Consider the following 21,233-nt stretch of genomic DNA (forward strand, 5'->3'; position numbering starts at 1 on the left):
ATTCCATTCCACTCCACTCCATTCCATTCCATTCCACTCCATTCCATTTCATTCCATTGAACTCCATTCGACTCCAGTCCACTTAATTCAATTTCACTCCGTTCCACTCCTTTCCACTTCATTCCATTCCACTCCATTCCACTCCAATCCTTACGACTCCATCCCACTCCTTTCCATTCCTTTCCACTCCACTCCACTCCAATCAACTGCGTTTCTCTCCACTCCCTTCCATTTCATTTAACTCCACTCCACTCCACTCCACTCCATTCCACTCCACTGCATTCCATTTGATTCAATTCCATTCCACTCCATTCCATTCCATTCCAGTCGGTTCGACACCATTCCACTCTAATCCACTCTACTCCATTCCACTCCATTCGACTCCATTCCACTCCGTTACCTTCCACTCCATTCCACTCCTATTCACTCCATTCACTTCCACTCCACTCCACACCACGATATTCCATTCAACACCACTCCAATTTACTCAATTCCATTCCACTCCACTCCCCTCCACTCCACTCCATTCCATTCCATTCCACTCCACTCTACTCCAATGCATTCCATTCCACTCCGCTTATCGCCACTGCATTCCACTCCACTCTACTCCATTCCATTCTATTCCATTCCCTTCCACTCCACTACATTCCACTCCAATCCACCTCAGATCATTCCACTCTATTCCACTCCATTCCATTCCATTGTACTCCATTGAAGTACATTCAGCTCCATTCCACTCCACTCCACTCCACTCTACTCCACTCTACTCCTTTCCATTCCTTCCCTATCCGTTCCATTGCATTCAATTCCACTCCATTCTATGCCAGTCAATTCCATTCCACTCCATTAAACTCCACTTCTTTCCACTCCATGCCATTATAGTTCACTGCATTCCATTTCATTCCACTGCACCCCGCTCCACTCCACTGCATTCGCTTCCATTCCACTCCATTCCGTTTCACTCCACTCCATTCCATTTCATTCCATTCCACTTCACTCCATTGCATTCCATTCACTTCTTACGACAGGATATCACTATGTCACCCTGGCTGGAGTGCAGTGTCACAATCTCAGCTCATATTACATGTCAACAATACATTCCATTGCATTCTATTCCATTGCATTCCATTGCATTCTTTTAATTACGTTGCATTCAATTCTATTCCATTCCATTCCATTCCATTCCATTCCTCTCAATTCCATTCCATTCCACTCCATTCCAGTCCATTCCACTAAATTCCACTACACTACACTCAATTCTAGTCTATTGCGCTCCATTCCATTCCACTCTGTTCCATTCCACTCCATTTGATTCCATTCCACTCCACTCCATTCCGCTGCACTCCATTCCATTCTGCTCCACTCCCCTCGTCTCCATTCTATCACATTCCACTCCACTCCACTCCATTCCATTCCACTCCATTTCACTCCACTCCACTACATTTCATTCCACTCCATTCCATTCCATTCCATTCCATTCTATTCCACTCCATTCCTTTCCATTGCATTCCATTCCATTCCACTCTGGCCCACTCCATTCCACTCCACTCCTCTACGTTCCATTACATCCAATTCCATTCCACTGCATTCCTATCCTCTCCTATCCAGTGCACTCCACTCCAGTCCATTCCACTCCTTTCCATTCCATTCTGCTCCATTCCACTGCAATGCACTCCACTGCATTTCATTCAATTCCCTTCAATCCCATTGCATTCTTCATTCCACTCTGCTCCAACTCACTCCATTCCACTCCACTCCACTCCGTTCCATTCCATTCTATGTCATTCCATTCCATTTCTTTATTTCGAGAATATCTCACTCAGTCAGCCAGCCTGGAGTGCAGTGGCCCCATCCCACCACCCGCTCCGTTCCATTCCACTCCGCTCCGCTCCTTTCCTTTCCGTTCCATCCACTCCACTACTTTCCATTACTTCCGATTCCATTCCACTCCATTGCACTCCTTTCCACTCTACTGCACTCCTTTCTACTCCATTTCACTGCATCTGATTCCATTTCGCTCCATTCCATTGCACTCAACTCCACCCCACTCCAGTCCATTTCATTCCATTCCATTCCGTTCCCTTCCTCTCCATTCCTCTCCAATCCACTTCACTTCACTCCACTCCACTCCAATGCAACCCATTGCATTCCATTCCATTCCACTGCATTCCATTCCATTCCTTTCTTTCGAGAGTATCACACTGTGTCACCCTTCCTGGAAAGCAGTGGTACAATCTCAGATTCCATTGCGTTGCATTCCATTCCATTCCATGACACTCCTCTGCACTCCACTCCATTCCATTCCACTTCACCCATCGTCACTCCACTCCACCCCATTCCAATCCACTACACTCCATTGCATTCCACTGTGCTCCATTCCATGCCACTCCGTTCTATTCCTCACCCCTCCAATCGACTCCACTCCACTGCATTCCACTCCCCTCCATTCCATTCAATTCCATGCCATTCCGATGTATTTCACTCCACTCCACTCCACTCTATTCCTGTCCATTACCCTCCTCTCAAATACATTCCACTCCAGTACACTCCATTCGATTACATTCAACTCCAGTCCACTCCACTCCTCTCCATTCCACTACATTCCATTCCATTTCGTTCCATTCCATTCCCCTCCTTTCCATTCGTTTCCACACCATTCCACTCCACTCCATTCCATTCCAATCCACTCAAATCCACTCTATTCCACACCTTTCCACTTCTTTCGATTCCTCTACATTCAACTCCACTCCACTCCATTCTATTCCAATCCATTCCACTGCACTCCAATCTTACCCACTCCAATCCATTCCATTCTATTCCATTCCATTCCGTTCCACTCCATTCCATTCTAATCCTTTCCACTCCACTCCATTCTTTGCATTCCATTCCCTTCCACTGCTTTCCATTCCATTACTTTCAATTCCCTTCTATTCTCCTCCGTTCCACTCAACTCTACTCCACTGCACTACATTCCATTACATCCAAATCCATTCCACTCCATTCCACTCCTCCAATTTGCTGCAATGCTCTCCTCTCAATTCCACTCCTTCTCATTCCATTCCGCTCCATTCCACTGCTATCCTATCCACCTCAATCAACTTCGGTTCAATCCATTCCATTCCATCCCATTCCATTTCCCTCCATTCCATTCCACTCCACTCCACTTCACTCCAATCCACTCCATTCCATTCCATTCTACTCCATTCTGTTCCATTCCATTCCATTCCATTCCATTCCGTTCTGTTGTACTCCATTGCATTCTTTTCCTTTCTTTCGAGAGTATCTCACTCTGTCACTCAGCATGGAGTGCAGTGGCACAGTCTCAGCTCCCGTTCTGTTCTGTTCCTTTTCTTTCCGTTCCACTCCATTCAGCTCTGCTAGGCTCTGCTCCGTTCCATTTCCTTCCATTCTACTCCAGTCCACTCCACTACATTGCGTTACATCCAATTGCATTCCACTGACTTACACTTCTATACACTTAACTGCATTCCACTCCACTCCATTTCACGCCATCCCCTTGCATTCATCTCCATTGCACTGTATTCCGCTCCACCTCACTCCGCTCCATTTCAATCCATTCCATTCCATCTCATTCCAGTTCTCTCCATTCCAGGCCACTCCACTTCACTCCAATCTGTTCCCATGCAGTCCACTCCATTCCATTCCATTCCATTCCTTTCTTTCAATGTTATCTCACTCTGTCACATAGCCTGGAGCACAGTCGCACAATCTCCGCTTCCGTTCCATTCCATTCCATGCCATCCCATTCCATTCCACTACACTCCATTCCGCTAAAATCTACTCCACTGCATTCCACTCCACTCCACTCCATTCTATTGCACTCCACTCCACTCCGTTCAATTCCATTCAATTCCATTCCTTTCCACTTCACTCCACTCCGCTACATGCCACTCCATTCCTCTCCATTCCATTCTGTTCCATTCCTTTCCACCCCACTCCACACCATTCCACTCCACTCCATTCCATTGCATTTCAGTCCACTCCACTCATTTCCACTCCAGTCCACTCCATTCCACTGCACTATACTACATTTTATTCCACTCCCTTCCAGTTCACTGCACTCCAATCCTTTCATTCAATTTCAATCCACTCCATTCCATTTCTTTCCACTACATTCCTTTCCGTTCCCTTCCATTCCACTCCATTCCACTCCCCTGCAACCCACTCCATTCTACTCCACTCCATTCCACTCCATTCCATTCCACTCCATTCCAATCCACTCCTTTTCATTCCACTCCTTTACCTTCCACTGTATTCCGCTCCACTTAACTCCATTCCATTCCATTCCATTCCTTTCCTCTCGACTCCACATCACTCCACTCTTTTCATCTCCACTCCACTCCACACAATTGCACTTCCCTCCTTTAGATTCCATTCCATTCTCTTCCTCTTACTGCCCTCCATTCCACTCCACTCCACTCCATTCCTCTCCATTCCACTCAATTCCATTTCATTACATTACATTCCACTCCATTGCTTTCCCTTCCACTTCATTCCATTCCATGCCACTCCACTCCACTCCACTCCAATCTGCTTCATTCAATTCTTATCCACTTGTCTCCATTCCCTTCCATTCCACTCCATTCCATTCATTTCCACTCCATTCCACTCCACTCCACTCCTCTCCATTTCACTCCATTCAATTCCATTGCAGTCCATTCCGTTCCACTTCATTCCATTAATCTCCATTCCAGCTCATTCCAATCCAATCCACTCCACTCCATTCCATTCCGCTCCAGTCCACTCATCTCCCTTCCTTTCCACTCCACTCTACTCCACTCCATTCCGTGCCATTCCATTCCATTTTGTTCCATTCCATTCCACTCCACTAGACTCCACTCCACTCCTTTAGATTCCATAGTACTCCATTTCACTGCATTCCAATCCACACCACTGCGTTCCGTTGCATTCCCTTCCATTCCATTCGACTCCTCTCCATTCCACTCCACTCCACTCCATTCCAATACATTGGATTCCATTTCACTCCATTCCATTCCATTCCACTCCATGCCACTCCACTCACCTCCACTCCCCTCCAGTCCACTGCATTCTATTCCATTCTATTCCATTCCAGTCCACTCTACTCCTTCCAATCCTCTCCACTCAATTCCATTCCACTCCACTGCACTCCACTACATTCCATTCCATTCCATTCCCTTCCACTACACTCCACCCCATTGCAGTGCACTCCTCTCTATTCCACTCCACTCCATTCCATCCCATTCCATTTCTTTCTATTTCACTCCACTCCACTGCATTCCATTACACTGCTTCCCATTCCATTCCACTCTGTTCCTCTTCACTCCACTCCATTCTACTCCTGTCCACTACATTCCATTCCATTTCACACCACTGCATTCCATTCCATTCTTTCCACACGATATCACTGTGTCAAACAGCCTGGAGAGCTTAGGCACAATCTCAGCTCACATTACATGTCAACTCTCTATTGAACTGCATTCTATTGCATTAAATTCCATTGCATCCCATTCCATTCCTTTGCTTTCCATTACATTCAATTCCATTCCATTCCACTCCTTTCCACTCCACTCCACTCCAGTACGTTCCTTTACATCCGATTCCATTCCATGCCATTGCACTCCTCTCCACTCCACTGCACTGCACTCCACTCCACACCATCCCATTACTTTCTGCTCCATTCCACAGCACTACACTCCTCAACACTCCACTCCACATCATTCCATTCCTTTACATCCGATTCCGTTCCATTCCATTCCTCTCCATTCCACTGCACTCTACTTCAGTCCACTCGAATCCACTCAATTTGAAAATTCTTTCCATTCCATTTCTTTCTTTCAAGAGTATCTCACTCTGTCACCCAGCGTGGAGTGCAGTGGCACAATCTCAGCTCACATATCATTTCATCATTCCATTACATTCCATTGCATTCCATTCCATTCCAGTGCACTCCACTCCACTCAATTCCACTCCACTCCACTCCAATACGTTCCATTCCATTCCATTCCAATCCCTTCCATTCCACTCTGTTTTATCGACAGGATCTCCCTCTGTCACGCAGGCTCAAGAGCAGTGGCCAAATCACTGCACATATTTCTTCATTCCATTCGATTCAATTCCATTTCATTCCATTGGATTCCATTCCACTCCACTCCGTTCCATTCCACTCCACTCCGTTCCTTTCCTCCCCATTCCATTCCACTCCATTCCACTCTCCTCCACGACACTCCACTCCATTTCACTCCACTACACTACACTCCTCTCCACACCACTGCACTCCATTCCATTCCATTCCATTCCATTCCATTCCTTTTTTTCCACAGGATTTCATTCCGTCACAAAGGCTGGAGTGCAGTGGAACAATAACAGCTCACATTTCCTTTCAGCAGTCCATTGCATTCCATTCCAACCCATTGCATTCCATTCTATTTCACTCCACGATACTCCACCCCACTCCGTTCCATTCCACTCCGTCAAATTCCGTTCGTCTCCATTCGACTCCACTCAACTCCACTCCACTCCATTCCATTCAATTCCATTCCACTTCATTCCATTTCACTCTATTGCATTCCATTCCTTTCTATCCGCAGGATATAACGTGTCACCCAGTCTGGAGTGCAGTGGCACAATCTCAGCTCACACTACATGTCAACTTTCCATTGTATTATATTCTATTACAATGGATTCCATTGCATTCCATTACATTCCACTACTGTCCACTCAATTCTATGCCATTCAACTCCGTTCCACTCCACTGCATTCCACTTCATTCCACTCCATCCCATTCCTTTCCACCCCATTCCACTATAATCCATTCCACTCCACACCACTCCAATTCATGCCATTACGTTCCATTTCATTCCATTCCTCCACATTCCACTCCACTAATGTCCACTCTGTTCCATTCCATTCCACTGCGTTCCATTCCATTCCTTTCTTTTGAGAGTATGACACTCAGTAACCCTGCCTAGAGCATATTGGTAAAATCTCAGCTCCCATTCCATTCCATCCCATTCCATTCCACTCCACTCCAGTCCACTCCATTCTGCTCTGCTCCATTCCAGTCCATTACACTGCACTCCATTCCCTTCCACTACACTCCAATCCACTCCACTCCACTCCACTACTATCCATTCCACTCCACTCCATTCCATGCCATTCCACTCCACTCCATTCCATTCCTTTCCTCTCCGCTCCACTCAATTCCATTCCACTCCACTTCACTCCAATCCATTCCACTCCTCTCCACTCCACTCCATTCCATTCAATTCCATTCCATTCCATTCTATTCCATTCCACTCCACTCCATTCCATTCCATTCCACCCCATTCCATTCCATTCCATTTAACTCCATTCCACTCTAGTCCACTAAATTCAATTTCACTCCGTTCCACTCCTTTCCACTTCATTCCATTCCACTCCATTCCACTCCAATCCATACGACTCCATCCCACTCCTTTCCATTCCTTTCCACTCCACTCCACTCCAATCAACAGCGTTTCTCTCCACTCCCTTCCATTTCATTTAATTCCACTCCACTCCACTCCACTCCATTCCACTCCACTGCATTCCATTTGATTCAATTCCATTCCACTCCATTCCATTCCTTTCCAGTCCGTTTGACACCATTCCACTCTAATCCACTCTACTCCATTCCACTCCATTCGACTCCATTCCACTCCGTTACCTTCCACTCCACTCCACTCCTATTCACTCCATTCACTTCCACTCCACTCCACACCACGATATTCCATTCAACACCACTCCAATTTACTCAATTCCATTCCACTCCACTCCCCTCCACTCCACTCCATTCCATTCCATTCCACTCCACTCTACTCCAATGCATTCCATTCCACTCCGCTTATCGCCACTACATTCCATTCCACTCTACTCCATTCCATTCTATTCCATTCCCTTCCACTCCACTACATTCCACTCCAATCCACCTCAGATCATTCCATTCTATTCCACTCCATTCCATTCCATTGTACTCCATTGAAGTACATTCAGCTCCATTCCACTCCACTCCACACCACTCTACTCCACTCTACTCCTTTCCATTCCTTCCCTATCCATTCCATTGCATTCAATTCCACTCCATTCTATGCCAGTCAATTCCATTCCACTCCATTAAACTCCACTTCTTTCCACTCCATGCCATTATAGTCCACTGCATTCCATTTCATTCCACTCCACCCCGCTCCACTCCACTGCATTCGCTTCCATTCCACTCCATTCCGTTTCACTCCACTCCATTCCATTTCATTCCATTCCATTTCACTCCATTGCATTCCATTCACTTCTTACGACAGGATATCACTATGTCACCCTGGCTGGAGTGCAGTGTCACAATCTCAGCTCATATTACATGTCAACAATACATTCCATTGCATTCTATTCCATTGCATTACATTGCATTCTTTTAATTACGTTGCATTCAATTCTATTCCATTCCATTCCATTCCATTCCATTCCATTCCTATCAATTCCATTATATTCCACTCCATTCCAGTCCATTCCACTAAATTCCACTACACTACACTCAATTCTAGTCTATTGCGCTCCATTCCATTCCACTCTGTTCCATTCCACTTCATTTGATTCCATTCCACTCCACTCCATTCCCCTGCACTCCATTCCATTCTGCTCCACTCCCCTCCTCTCCATTCTATCACATTCCACTCCACTCCACTCCATTCCATTCCACTCCATTTCACTCCACTACACTACATTTCATTACACTCCATTCCATTCCGTTCCATTCCATTCTATTCCACTCCATTCCTTTCCATTGCATTCCATTCCATTCCACTCTGGCCCACTCCATTCCACTCCACTCCTCTACGTTCCATTACATCCAATTCCATTCCACTGCATTCCTATCCTCTCCTCTCCAGTGCACTCCACTCTAGTCCATTCCACTCCTTTCCATTCCATTCTGCTCCATTCCACTGCAATGCACTCCACTGCATTTCATTCAATTCCCTTCCATCCCATTGCATTCTTCATTCCACTCTGCTCCAACTCACTCCATTCCACTCCACTCCACTCCGTTCCATTCCATTCTATGGCATTCCATTCCATTTCTTTATTTCGAGAATATCTCACTCAGTCAGCCAGCCTGGAGTGCTGTGGCCCCATCCCACCTCCCGCTCCGTTCCATTCCACTCCGCTCCGCTCCTTTCCTTTCCGTTCCATCCACTCCACTACTTTCCATTACTTCCGATTCCATTCCACTCCATTGCACTCCTTTCCACTCTACTGCACTCCTCTCTACTCCATTTCACTGCATCTGATTCCCTTTCGCTCCATTCCATTGCACTCAACTCCATCCCACTCCAGTCCATTTCATTCCATTCCATTCTGTTCCCTTTCTCTCCATTCCACTCCAATCCACTTCACTTCACTCCACTCCACTCCAATGCACCCCATTGCAGTCCATTCCATTCCACTGCATTCCGTTCCATTCCTTTCTTTCGAGAGTATCACACTGTGTCACCCATCCTGGAGCGCAGTGGTACAATCTCAGTTTCAATTGCGTTCCATTCCATTCCATTCCACGAGACTCCTCTGCACTCCACTCCATTCCATTCCACTTCACCAGTCTTCACTCCACTCCACCCCTTTCCAATCCACTCCACTCCATTGCATTCCACTGTGCTCCATTCCATGCCACTCCGTTCTATTCCTCACCACTCCAATCGACTCCACTCCACTGCATTCCACTCCCCTCCATTCCATTCAATTCCATGCCAATCCGATGTATTTCACTCCACTCCACTCCACTCAATTCCTGTCCATTACCCTCCTGTCAAATACATTCCACTCCAGTACACTCCATTCGATTACATTCCACTCCAGTCCACTCCACTCCTCTCCATTCCACTACATTCCATTCCATTTCGTTCCATTCCATTCCCCTCCCTTCCATTCGTTTCCACACCACTCCACTCCACTCCATTTCCTTCCAATCCACCCTAATCCACTCTACTCCACTCCTTTCCACTTCTTTCGATTCCTCTACTTTCAACTCCACTCCACTCCCTTCCACTCCAATCCAATCCATTCCATTCCATATAATTCCACTACCTTCCACTCTACTCCATCCACTGTATTCCAATCCACTGCTGTTAACTCCACTCTGCTCCCCTCCATTCCAATCCACTTCATTCTACTCTACTTCTCTCCATTGCATTCCTTTCCACTTCATTCCAGTCTACTCCATTGCATTCCACTCCACTCCATTCCACTCCTTTCAGACCTTTCCACTCCATTCCATTCCTCTCCACTCCACTCCATTCCACTCCATTCCACTCAATTCCATTCCATTCCACTCCCCTCCATTCCACTCTACTCCCTTCCATGCCATTCCTTTCCATACTATTCCACGTCACTCCTTTCCATTCCATTCCAATCCATTCTACTGCACTCCACTCCGTTTCCAATCCACTCCATTCCATTCCATTCCTTTCCATTCCATTCCATTCTAATCCATTCCTCTTCCCTCCACTCCACTCCACTCCATTCTATTCCACTCCATTCCACTGCACTCCAATCTTTCCCACTCCAATCCATTCCATTCTATTCCATTCCATTCCGTTCCACTCCATTCCATTCTACTCCTTTCCACTCCACTCCATTCTTTGCATTCCATTCCCTTCCACTGCTTTCCATTCCATTACTTTCAATTCTATTCTATTCTCCTCTGTTCCACTGAACTCTACTCCACTGCACTACATTCCATTACATCCAAATCCATTCCACTCCATTCCACTCCTCCAATTTGCTGCAATGCTCTCCTCTCAATTCCACTCCTTCTCATTCTATTCCGCTCCATTCCACTGCTATCCTCTCCACCTCAATCAACTCCGGTTCATTCCATTCCATTCCATCCCATTCCATTTCTCTCCATTCCATTCCACTCCACTCCACTTCACTCCAATCCACTCCATTCCATTCCATTCTACTCCATTCTATTCCATTGCATTCCATTCCATTCCATTCCATTCCGTTCCATTCCATTCCATTCCATTCCGTTCCGTTGTACTCCATTGCATTCTTTTCCTTTCTTTCGAGAGTATCTCACTCTGTCACTCAGCATGGAGTGCAGTGGCACAGTCTCAGCTCCCGTTCTGTTCTGTTCCTTTTCTTTCCGTTCCACTCCATTCAGCTCTGCTAGGCTCTGCTCCGTTCCATTTCCTTCCATTCTACTCCAGTCCACTCCACTACATTTCGTTACATCCAATTGCATTCCACTGCCTTACACTCTTCTACACTTAACTGCATTCCACTCCACTCCATTTCACGCCATCCCCTTGCATTCATCTCCATTGCACTGTATTCGGCTCCACCTCACTCCGCTCCATTTCAATCCATTCCATTCCATCTCATTCCTGTTCTCTCCATTCCAGGTCACTCCACTTCACTCCACTCTGTTCCCATGCAGTCCACCCCATTCCATTCCATTCCATTCCATTCCTTTCTTTCAATGTTATCTCACTCTGTCACATAGCCTGGAGCACAGTCGCACAATCTCCGCTTCCGTTCCATTCCATTCCATGCCATTCCATTCCATTCCACTACACTCCATTCCGCTAAAATCTACTCCACTGCATTCCACTCCACTCCACTCCATACTATTGCACTCCACTCCACTCCATTCAATTCCATTCAATTCCATTCGTTTCCACTTCACTCCACTCCACTACATGCCACTCCATTCCTCTCCATTCCATTCTGTTCCATTCCTTTCCACCCCACTCCACACCATTCCACTCCACTCCATTCCATTCCATTTCAGTCCACTCCACTCATCTCCACTCCAGTCCACTCCATTCCCCTGCACTATACTCCATTTTATTCCACTCCCCTCCAGTCCATTGCAATCCAATCCTTTCCATTCAATTTCAATCCACTCCATTCCATTCCTTTCCACTACATTCCTTTCCGTTCCCTTCCATTCCACTCCATTCCACTCCCCAGCAACCCACTCCATTCTACTCCACTCCATTCCACTCCATTCCATTCCACTCCATTCCAATCCAGTCCTTTTCATTCCACTCCTTTACCTTCCACTGCATTCCACTCCACTTAACTCCGTTCCATTCCATTCCATTCCTTTCCTCTCGACTCCACAGCACTCCACTCCTTTCATCTCCACTCCACTCCACACAATTGCACTTCCCTCCTTTCGATTCCATTCCATTCTCCTCCTCTTACTCCCCTCCATTCCTCTCCACTCCACTCCATTCCTCTCCATTCCACTCCATTCCATTTTATTCCATTACATTCCACTCCATTGCTTTCCCTTCCACTTCATTCCATTCCATGCCACTCCACTCCACTCCACTCCAATCTGCTTCATTCAATTCCTATCCACTTGTCTCCATTCCCTTCCATTCCACTCCATTCCATTCATTTCCACTCCATTCCACTCCACTCCACTCCTCTCCATTTCACTCCATTCAATTCCATTGCAGTCCATTCCGTTCCACTTCATTCCGTTAATCTCCATTCCAGCTCATTCCAATCCAATCCACTCCACTACATTCCATTCCGCTCCAGTCCACTCATCACCCTTCCTTTCCACTCCGTTCTACTCCACTCCATTCCGTGCCATTCCATTCCATTTTATTCCATTCCATTCCACTCCACTAGACTCCACTCCACTCCTTTAGATTCCATAGTACTCCATTTCACTGCATTCCAATCCACACCACTGCGTTCCGTTGCATTCCCTTCCATTCCATTCGACTCCTCTCCATTCCACTCCACTCCACTCAACTCCATTCCAATCCATTGGATTCCATTTCACTCCATTCCATTCCATTCCACTCCATGCCACTCCACTCACTTCCACTCCCCTCCAGACCTCGGCATTCTATTCCATTCTATTCCATTCCAGTCCACTCTACTCCTTCCAGTCCTCTCCACTCCATTCCATTCCACTCCACTGCACTCCACTACATTCCATTGCATTCCATTCCCTTCCACTCCACTCCACTCCATTGCAGTGCACTCCTCTCTATTCCACTCCACTCCATTCCATTCCATTCCACTGCATTCCACTGCATTCTATTCCGTTTCACTTCGTTCCACTCTACTCCAGTGTACTACATTCCCTTCCATTCCACTCCTTTGAAATCAGTTCTTTCCTTCCACAGAATCTCACTCGGTCACGAAGGCTGGAGTGTCGTCATACCATCGCACCTGACCTTTCTGTTCTCCATTCCATTGCATTCCATTCCATCCCATTCCATTTCTTTCTATTTCACTCCACTCCACTGCATTCCATTCCACTGCATCCCATTCCATTCCACTCTGTTCCTCTTCACTCCACTCCATTCTACCCCTGTCCACTACATTCCATTCCATTTCACACCACTGCATTCCATTCCATTCTTTCGACACGATATCACTGTGTCAAACAGCCTGGAGAGCTTAGGCACAATCTCAGCTCACATTACATGTCAACTCTCTATTGAACTGCATTCTATTGCATAAAATTCCATTGCATCCCATTCCATTCCTTTGCTTTCCATTACATTCAATTCCATTCCATTCCACTCCTTTCCACTCCACTCCACTCCAGTACGTTCCTTTACATCCGATTCCATTCCACGCCATTGCACTCCTCTCCACTCCACTGCACTGCACTCCACTCCACACCATCCCATTACTTTCTGCTCCATTCCACAGCACTACACTCCTCACCACTCCACTCCACATCATTCCATTCCTTTACATCCGATTCCGTTCCATTCCATTCCTCTCCATTCCACTGCACTCTACTTCAGTCCACTCGAATCCACTCAATTAAAAATTCTTTCCATTCCATTTCTTTCTTTCAAGAGTATCTCACTCTGTCACCCAGCGTGGAGTGCAGTGGCACAATCTCAGCTCACATATCATTTCATCATTCCATTACATTCCATTGCATTCCATTCCATTCCAGTGCACCCCACTCCACTCAATTCCACTCCACTCCACTCCAATACGTTCCATTCCATTCCATTCCAATCCCTTCCATTCCACTCTGTTTTATCGACAGGATCTCCCTCTGTCACGCAGGCTCCAGCGCCGTGGCCAAATCACTGCACATATTTCTTCATTGCATTCGATTCAATTCCATTTCATTCCATTGGATTCCATTCCACTCCACTCCGTTCCATTCCACTCCACTCCGTTCCTATCCTCCCCATTCCATTCCACTCCATTCCACTCTCCTCCACGACACTCCACTCCATTTCACTCCACTACACTACACTCCTCTCCACACCACTGCACTCCATTCCATTCCATTCCATTCCACTCTGTTTTATCGACAGGATCTCCCTCTGTCACGCAGGCTCAAGAGCAGTGGCCAAATCACTGCACATATTTCTTCATTCCATTCGATTCAATTCCATTTCATTCCATTGGATTCCATTCCACTCCACTCCGTTCCATTCCACTCCACTCCGTTCCTTTCCTCCCCATTCCATTCCACTCCATTCCACTCTCCTCCACGACACTCCACTCCATTTCACTCCACTACACTACACTCCTCTCCACACCACTGCACTCCATTCCATTCCATTCCATTCCATTCCATTCCATTCCATTCCTTTTTTTCCACAGGATTTCATTCCGTCACAAAGGCTGGAGTGCAGTGGAACAATAACAGCTCACATTTCCTTTCAGCAGTCCATTGCATTCCATTCCAACCCATTGCATTCCATTCTATTTCACTCCACGATACTCCACCCCACTCCGTTCCATTCCACTCCGTCAAATTCCGTTCGTCTCCATTCGACTCCACTCAACTCCACTCCACTCCATTCCATTCAATTCCATTCCACTTCATTCCATTTCACTCTATTGCATTCCATTCCTTTCTATCCACAGGATATAACGTGTCACCCAGTCTGGAGTGCAGTGGCACAATCTCAGCTCACACTACATGTCAACTTTCCATTGTATTATATTCTATTACAATGGATTCCATTGCATTCCATTACATTCCACTACTGTCCACTCAATTCTATGCCATTCAACTCCGTTCCACTCCACTGCATTCCACTTCATTCCACTCCATCCCATTCCTTTCCACCCCATTCCACTATAATCCATTCCACTCCACACCACTCCAATTCATGCCATTACGTTCCATTTCATTCCATTCCTCCACATTCCACTCCACTAATGTCCACTCTGTTCCATTCCATTCCACTGCGTTCCATTCCATTCCTTTCTTTTGAGAGTATGACACTCAGTAACCCTGCCTAGAGCATATTGGTAAAATCTCAGCTCCCATTCCATTCCATCCCATTCCATTCCACTCCACTCCAGTCCACTCCATTCTGCTCTGCTCCATTCCAGTCCATTACACTGCACTCCATTCCCTTCCACTACACTCCAATCCACTCCACTCCACTCCACTACTATCCATTCCACTCCACTCCATTCCATGCCATTCCACTCCACTCCATTCCATTCCTTTCCTCTCCGCTCCACTCAATTCCATTCCACTCCACTTCACTCCAATCCATTCCACTCCTCTCCACTCCACTCCATTCCATTCAATTCCATTCCATTCCATTCCATTCTATTCCATTCCACTCCACTCCATTCCATTCCATTCCACCCCATTCCATTCCATTCCATTTAACTCCATTCCACTCTAGTCCACTAAATTCAATTTCACTCCGTTCCACTCCTTTCCACTTCATTCCATTCCACTCCATTCCACTCCAATCCATACGACTCCATCCCACTCCTTTCCATTCCTTTCCACTCCACTCCACTCCAATCAACAGCGTTTCTCTCCACTCCCTTCCATTTCATTTAATTCCACTCCACTCCACTCCACTCCATTCCACTCCACTGCATTCCATTTGATTCAATTCCATTCCACTCCATTCCATTCCTTTCCAGTCCGTTTGACACCATTCCACTCTAATCCACTCTACTCCATTCCACTCCATTCGACTCCATTCCACTCCGTTACCTTCCACTCCACTCCACTCCTATTCAATCCATTCACTTCCACTCCACTCCACACCACGATATTCCATTCAACACCACTCCAATTTACTCAATTCCATTCCACTCCACTCCCCTCCACTCCACTCCATTCCATTCCATTCCACTCCACTCTACTCCAATGCATTCCATTCCACTCCGCTTATCGCCACTACATTCCATTCCACTCTACTCCATTCCATTCTATTCCATTCCCTTCCACTCCACTACATTCCACTCCAATCCACCTCAGATCATTCCATTCTATTCCACTCCATTCCATTCCATTGTACTCCATTGAAGTACATTCAGCTCCATTCCACTCCACTCCACACCACTCTACTCCACTCTACTCCTTTCCATTCCTTCCCTATCCATTCCATTGCATTCAATTCCACTCCATTCTATGCCAGTCAATTCCATTCCACTCCATTAAACTCCACTTCTTTCCACTCCATGCCATTATAGTCCACTGCATTCCATTTCATTCCACTCCACCCCGCTCCACTCCACTGCATTCGCTTCCATTCCACTCCATTCCGTTTCACTCCACTCCATTCCATTTCATTCCATTCCATTTCACTCCATTGCATTCCATTCACTTCTTACGACAGGATATCACTATGTCACCCTGGCTGGAGTGCAGTGTCACAATCTCAGCTCATATTACATGTCAACAATACATTCCATTGCATTCTATTCCATTGCATTCCATTGCATTCTTTTAATTACGTTGCATTCAATTCTATTCCATTCCATACCATTCCATTCCATTCCCATCAATTCCATTATATTCCACTCCATTCCAGTCCATTCCACTAAATTCCACTACACTACACTCAATTCTAGTCTATTGCGCTCCATTCCATTCCACTCTGTTCCATTCCACTTCATTTGATTCCATTCCACTCCACTCCATTCCCCTGCACTCCATTCCATTCTGCTCCACTCCCCTCCTCTCCATTCTATCACATTCCACTCCACTCCACTCCATTAAATTCCACTCCATTTCACTCCACTACACTACATTTCATTACACTCCATTCCATTCCGTTCCATTCCATTCTATTCCACTCCATTCCTTTCCATTGCATTCCATTCCATTCCACTCTGGCCCACTCCATTCCACTCCACTCCTCTACGTTCCATTACATCCAATTCCATTCCACTGCATTCCTATCCTCTCCTCTCCAGTGCACTCCACTCCAGTCCATTCCACTCCTTTCCATTCCATTCTACTCCGTTCCACTGCAATGCACTCCACTGCATTTCATTCAATTCCCTTCCATCCCATTGCATTCTTCATTCCACTCTGCTCCAACTCACTCCATTCCACTCCACTCCACTCCGTTCCGTTCCATTCTACGGCATTCCATTCCATTTCTTTATTTCGAGAATATCTCACTCAGTCAGCCAGCCTGGAGTGCAGTGGCCCCATCCCACCTCCCGCTCCGTTCCATTCCACTCCGCTCCGCTCCTTTCCTTTCCGTTCCATCCACTCCACTACTTTCCATTACTTCCGATTCCATTCCACTCCACTGCACTCCTTTCCACTCTACTGCACTCCTCTCTACTCCATTTCACTGCATCTGATTCCCTTTCCCTCCATTCCATTGCACTCAACTCCATCCCACTCCAGTCCATTTCATTCCATTCCATTCTGTTCCCTTTCTCTCCACTCCACTCCAATCCACTTCACTTCACTCCACTCCACTCCAATGCACCCCATTGCAGTCCATTCCATTCCACTGCATTCCGTTCCATTCCTTTTTTTCGAGAGTATCACACTGTGTCACCCATCCTGGAGCGCAGTGGTACAATCTCAGCTTCCATTGCGTTCCATTCCATTCCATTCCACGAGACTCCTCTGCACTCCACTCCATTCCATTCCACTTCACCCATCTTCACTCCACTCCACCCCTTTCCAATCCACTCCACTCCATTGCATTCCACTGTGCTGCATTCCATGCCACTCCGTTCTATTCCTCACCACTCCAATCGACTCCACTCCACTGCATTCCACTCCCCTCCATTCCATTCAATTCCATGCCAATCCGATGTATTTCACTCCACTCCACTCCACTCAATTCCTGTCCATTACCCTCCTGTCAAATACATTCCACTCCAGTACACTCCATTCGATTACATTCCACTCCAGTCCACTCCACTCCTCTCCATTCCACTACATTCCATTCCATTTCGTTCCATTCCACTCCCCTCCCTTCCATTCGTTTCCACGCCACTCCACTCCACTCCATTTCATTCCAATCCACCCTAATCCACTCTACTCCACTCCTTTCCACTTCTTTCGATTCCTCTACTTTCAACTCCACTCCACTCCCTTCCACTCCAATCCAATCCATTCCATTCCATATAATTCCACTACCTTCCACTCTACTCCATCCACTGTATTCCAATCCACTGCTGTTAACTCCACTCTGCTCCCCTCCATTCCAATCCACTTCATTCTACTCTACTTCTCTCCATTGCATTCCTTTCCACTTCATTCCAGTCTACTCCATTGCATTCCACTCCACTCCATTCCACTCATTTCAGACCTTTCCACTCCATTCCATTCCTCTCCACTCCACTCCATTCCACTCCATTCCACTCAATTCCATTCCATTCCACTCCCCTCCATTCCACTCTACTCTCTTCCATGCCATTCCTTTCCAAACTATTCCACGTCACTCCTTTCCATTCCATTCCAATCCATTCTACTGCACTCCACTCCGTTTCCAATCCACTCCATTCCATTCCATTCCTTTCCATTCCATTCTAATCCATTCCTCTTCCCTCCACTCCACTCCACTCCATTCTATTCCACTCCATTCCACTGCACTCCAATCTTTCCCACTCCAATCCATTCCATTCTATTCCATTCCATTCCGTTCCACTCCATTCCATTCTACTCCTTTCCACTCCACTCCATTCTTTGCATTCCATTCCCTTCCACTGCTTTCCATTCCATTACTTTCAATTCTATTCTATTCTCCTCTGTTCCACTGAACTCTACTCCACTGCACTACATTCCATTACATCCAAATCCATTCCACTCCATTCCACTCCTCCAATTTGCTGCAATGCTCTCCTCTCAATTCCACTCCTTCTCATTCTATTCCGCTCCATTCCACTGCTATCCTCTCCACCTCAATCAACTCCGGTTCATTCCATTCCATTCCATCCCATTCCATTTCTCTCCATTCCATTCCACTCCACTCCACTTCACTCCAATCCACTCCATTCCATTCCATTCTACTCCATTCTATTCCATTGCATTCCATTCCATTCCATTCCATTCCGTTCCATTCCATTCCATTCCATTCCGTTCCTTTGTACTCCATTGCATTCTTTTCCTTTCTTTCGAGAGTATCTCACTCTGTCACTCAGCATGGACTGCAGTGGCACAGTCTCAGCTCCCGTTCTGTTCTGTTCCTTTTCTTTCCGTTCCACTCCATTCAGCTCTGCTAGGCTCTGCTCCGTTCCATTTCCTTCCATTCTACTCCAGTCCACTCCACTACATTTCGTTACATCCAATTGCATTCCACTGCCTTACACTCTTCTACACTTAACTGCATTCCACTCCACTCCATTTCACGCCATCCCCTTGCATTCATCTCCATTGCACTGTATTCGGCTCCACCTCACTCCACTCCATTTCAATCCATTCCATTCCATCTCATTCCTGTTCTCTCCATTCCAGGTCACTCCACTTCACTCCACTCTGTTCCCATGCAGTCCACTCCATTCCATTCCATTCCATTCCATTCCTTTCTTTCAATGTTATCTCACTCTGTCACATAGCCTGGAGCACAGTCGCACAATCTCCGCTTCCGTTCCATTCCATTCCATGCCATTCCATTCCATTCCACTACACTCCATTCCGCTAAAATCTACTCCACTGCATTCCACTCCACTCCACTCCATACTATTGCACTCCACTCCACTCCATTCAATTCCATTCGTTTCCACTTCACTCCACTCCACTACATGCCACTCCATTCCTCTCCATTCCATTCTGTTCCATTCCTTTCCACCCCACTCCACACCATTCCACTCCACTCCATTCCATTCCATTTCAGTCCACTCCACTCATCTCCACTCCAGTTCATTCCATTCCCCTGCACTATACTCCATTTTATTCCACTCCCCTCCAGTCCATTGCACTCCAATCCTTTCAATTCAATTTCAATCCACTCCATTCCATTCCTTTCCACTACATTCCTTTCCGTTCCCTTCCATTCCACTCTATTCCACTCCCCAGCAACCCACTCCATTCTACTCCACTCCATTCCACTCCATTCCATTCCACTCCATTCCAATCCAGTCCTTTTCATTCCACTCCTTTACCTTCCACTGCATTCCACTCCACTTAACTCCGTTCCATTCCATTCCATTCCTTTCCCCTCGACTCCACAGCACTCCACTCCTTTCATCTCCACTCCACTCCACACAATTGCACTTCCCTCCTTTCGATTCCATTCCATTCTCCTCCTCTTACTCCCCTCCATTCCTCTCCACTCCACTCCATTCCTCTCCATTCCACTCCATTCCATTTTATTCCATTACATTCCACTCCATTGCTTTCCCTTCCACTTCATTCCATTCCATGCCACTCCACTCCACTCCACTCCAATCTGCTTCATTCAATTCCTATCCACTTGTCTCCATTCCCTTCCATTCCACTCCATTCCATTCATTTCCACTCCATTCCACTCCACTCCACTCCTCTCCATTTCACTCCATTCAATTCCATTGCAGTCCATTCCGTTCCACTTCATTCCGTTAATCTCCATTCCAGCTCATTCCAATCCAATCCACTCCACTACATTCCATTCCGCTCCAGTCCACTCATCACCCTTCCTTTCCACTCCGTTCTACTCCACTCCATTCCGTGCCATTCCATTCCATTTTATTCCATTCCATTCCACTCCACTAGACTCCACTCCACTCCTTTAGATTCCATAGTACTCCATTTCACTGCATTCCAATCCACACCACTGCGTTCCGTTGCATTCCCTTCCATTCCATTCGACTCCTCTCCATTCCACTCCACTCCACTCAACTCCATTCCAATCCATTGGATTCCATTTCACTCCATTCCATTCCATTCCACTCCATGCCACTCCACTCACTTCCACTCCCCTCCAGACCTCGGCATTCTATTCCATTCTATTCCATTCCAGTCCACTCTACTCCTTCCAGTCCTCTCCACTCCATTCCATTCC

Source organism: Pongo pygmaeus, chromosome Y (assembly GCF_028885625.2).
Source record: "Pongo pygmaeus isolate AG05252 chromosome Y, NHGRI_mPonPyg2-v2.0_pri, whole genome shotgun sequence".
NCBI classification, from domain to species: Eukaryota; Metazoa; Chordata; class Mammalia; order Primates; family Hominidae; genus Pongo; species Pongo pygmaeus.